Genomic DNA, 3,879 nt, shown 5'->3' with positions numbered 1-3,879 from the left:
AGCATAAATATTAGAGAGTAATGAGCTAGTACAGGAATTCTTCAGGACATAACCAGGAACATCTGATGAAGACCAGAATTGATGTTCAACCTATACTGAATATGACATGGGCCCCCCAACGGAGAAAATGTAAAAACTGGATGTTGAATGGCTTGGGCATGGCAAACAAAGCTGCTATCCTTAGTCCTACAATTCATAAATGAAGGTGGGCTGAAACTGTTTGAAAAGGAAAAACATATATTTTAGTAAATAAAATTATTCTAGTAGAATAAAGCAAAATCCTTGAAAGGCAAAAGACAACATCACTAAAAAATATTAACTTGTAAAGTGGACAGAGTTGGAATCATTCATTTGATTAGAAATAGTAGATCTTGAAATAAAGTCATGTGATTCCCTGATACAAGTAGGACAAAGAGATAAATTCCTACAGTTTGTGCAGATTACAAGAGAAGAAGTATTGCCTTGTTGATAAAACATCAATCGAGGCAAACTCTGGAAACAAAATTCACCAGTAAAATTTACAGCTGCTCAACTCATACAAGAAAAAGATTCTGCTGTTATTGATTAATTTACTTCGCCAGAAAGCATACACATGTGTGCAACAGGGTCATGGTGAAGAAATGCTGCTAGTTTCTCAATTGCCTAAGTGGGAGAAGATTCAGTGATCCTTCCCTAAACGAGGCAGTGTGGTGCTCATGCCAGCTCCCCAACCAGTGACTGGGATCCTTTTTTACTCTGTAAGATACCATCCTCTGTTTTAAATTATGTTATGATCAACTACAGGTGCCAAATCAAGGTCCTTAAGAAGTATCATCAATGCTTTTTGTGATGGATTCTCTGCACCAGCTGGAAGGGCAGGAGTACTAACATCAGAATTCTTCAAGGATCCAATAGCACCGGTGTGGAGGCCATGATCATCCGAAACCAACTCCACTGGCTGGCTACATGTTCACGAGGCTTCAGTTCCAACCACCAGAGCCAATCTTCTTCACCCAGCTCAAGGAAGGCACTTGAACAAAAGAAGGACAACGGAGGCTTTACAAAGACTTCCAGAAGGTCTCATTCAAGAAATGCAACATAGATGTCAATGTGTGGGAGATCTTCATTCAGAAGAAACTAACTGGGAGAAAGCTCCTGTTTGAAGGGATACAATTCTTCAAGAACACCTTTCAGCAAAAGGAAGTATGGAAAAGGAACTGGAGAAAGGAATGCTAACAATCTCAAGGTCAAGGGTTAATTCCACCTCCCAGAAACACCTGTCAAATATCCGGTCAGAGATTCATCTTCAGGATCAGCTTCATCAACCACACAAGGACACATAGAAAGCCTGACAAATCACATGGAATTTCCTAGGAGGACAATCATGCTCATTAGCGATGATTGCTGATGGCAATGACAATCTACCATGTCAATTACCTGGTATTTCTCCATTAGATTCAATTGCAATATCTATTACACCTGCAGATGGCACTGTGAGAGGCATTCTTAACATTAAAACATCAGCCAACACTGATTACGCCTCACTGTACTAATGTTTTAGCTGTATGAGTCAATGAAAATTAAAAAGTCAAAGAAGAAATTAGAATTTTATGAAGTTTTGTCCCCATGGATTTACTTGGAGCTTTGAATTTGGTCAACTGCATTCATGATTCACTGTCCATTTTAAAGTCAGATATCCTCAGACTTAATGAGAAATTAGAGGGTGCTAGGTTAGAATGAGAAAGAATGTACATAAAGCTCCTAGAGCAAAAGCACTGTAACCAAATAAACTGACCACACATGCGGCAATTTTAGGCTCAGTTTGAGAAGGGCATTGTGAGGACAGTATCTTGACTCCCTCATCCCAGTTTGCAAACATCTCTCCGGAAAAATACAAAAGGCTGCAAATGGAAATTTTCAAATATTTTTGGAATCATAATTGAAACAAATGCGGCATCTGCCTTGAGAAAGTTAGAATGAAGGAAGCTAAACTCTAGCTCTCAAACCTAGATTTTCTAACCCGCATTGCTAGTAGTATTAATAGGAACTTACAGAATCATAGTTCAGGAATATGTAATAATCTGCAATGCAGAATGAAATTACTTATCCACATAGTGTAGTGATTGGAACCAGGTGGACTTCATTGACTACGAGGTTCTTGATTGGGGTTGTTAACCTGGGCCAATCATGTGGAGATGTCGGTGTTGGACTGGGGTGGACAAGGTCAAAAATCACACGACACCAGGTTATAGTTCAATAGGTTTATTTGGAAACGCAATCTTTCAGCGCTCAGCTCCTTCTTTAGGCATAGTGTGAGAGACAGGGTAAAAGACACAGAATTTATAAACAGAAAGGTAACAACCCTAAAACTGGCTGCCTCTTGTTGAATCTTTAATTAGGAAGAAGACTACTGATTAAAATGTAAAATCTAGATTCCTTTCAAGTCATTGTCCCGAGATAATTAAAGGTTTTATCAATGTATATAAGAAGTGACATCTCAGGTCAGACAATGCATTTTAGGTGTGAGGTCTTGCTTAGAATCTGGGATCAGGAATTTTTTTGAGCAAAATAGAATGTATCTGAAACTATGCAAACATCTTGGCTAAAATAATTCATGTGTGTGTCTGTGTGTGTGTTTCTGTGTGGAGTATGTGTCTGTGTGGAGTATGTGTCTGTGTGTGTGTGTGTGTGTGTGTGTGTGTGTATGTGTGTGTGTGTGTGGCATGTGTGTGTGTGTGTGCGTGTGTATGTGCATGTCATGTGTGTATGTGTGTGCATGTGTCAAGTGTCACACACACATACACTCCCTCATACTCACTCTCTCTCAAACACACACATGTGCAACACTCTCTCTCTTTCTCACATAAACAGACACACACACATCCACACATACACACACACACACACAGACACATACAGACACACACACACATCCACATACATACACATACGCACACGCACACACTCACATACACACACACACATACACAAATACACAGACACACAAACATGCACATGAATTATTTCATCCAAGATGTTTATGTAGTTGCAGATACAGTCTGTTTTGCTCAAAAAAAAACTGACCCCAGATTCTAAGCAAGACCTCACACCTAAAATGCGGACCTGAGATGTTACCTCTTGTATACATTGATAAAACCTTTAATTATCTCGGGACAATGACTTGAAAGGAATCTAGGTTTTACATTTTAATCAGTAGTCTTCTTCCTAACTGATTAAAGATTCAACAAGAGGCAGCCAGTTTTAGGGTTGTTACCATTCTGCTTATAAATTCTGTGTCTTTTACCCTCTCTCTCACACTATGCCTGAGGAAGGAGCTGAGTGCCAAAAACTTGCATTTTCAAATAAACCTGTTGGACAAGAACCTGGTGTTGTGTGATTTTTGACCTTGGCCAATCAGGAAAGCCTTGGCTGACCAATATAACCAGGAGGTTAGAATCTCCTTAGTTGAAGGCTGAGTCTGAGTTGGTGTACTATGCACTAGTAAATAAAGTGCAACTCGGTGATGGGACACCAACCTCTGTGCAGTTATTTCATAAGTCATAACTTCATAAAGTCATGTAAAAATCAATCTCATGTAAAAGTTGACACCATGATTTTTGGTTTAAAAAAACATAGCTTTCAAATACTGTATGTGGAAGTGAACCCCACTTTTTCAGGGATCAAACCCACAAATCTCCGAACCAAAGTATAATCTCAACGATTACAATAAAACCCCAACTTACTGTTCACAAAAAAGCTACACTTACTCACGTTCCTCTAGTAAACCTGTCAATTAAAGCAGATAGTATGTAGATTGATCTTGAACTTTTTGGGGGAAGGGATGAAACTGTCAGATCAGAGTGGGGAAATAAACAGGTTACATGGAAACCAGAGGCAGGG

This window comes from Rhincodon typus, chromosome 12 (assembly GCF_021869965.1).
Source record: "Rhincodon typus isolate 14 chromosome 12, sRhiTyp1.1, whole genome shotgun sequence".
Classification (NCBI taxonomy): Eukaryota; Metazoa; Chordata; class Chondrichthyes; order Orectolobiformes; family Rhincodontidae; genus Rhincodon; species Rhincodon typus.
The sequence above is the reverse complement of the archived record's forward strand: the minus strand, read 5'-3'. Positions refer to the sequence as shown.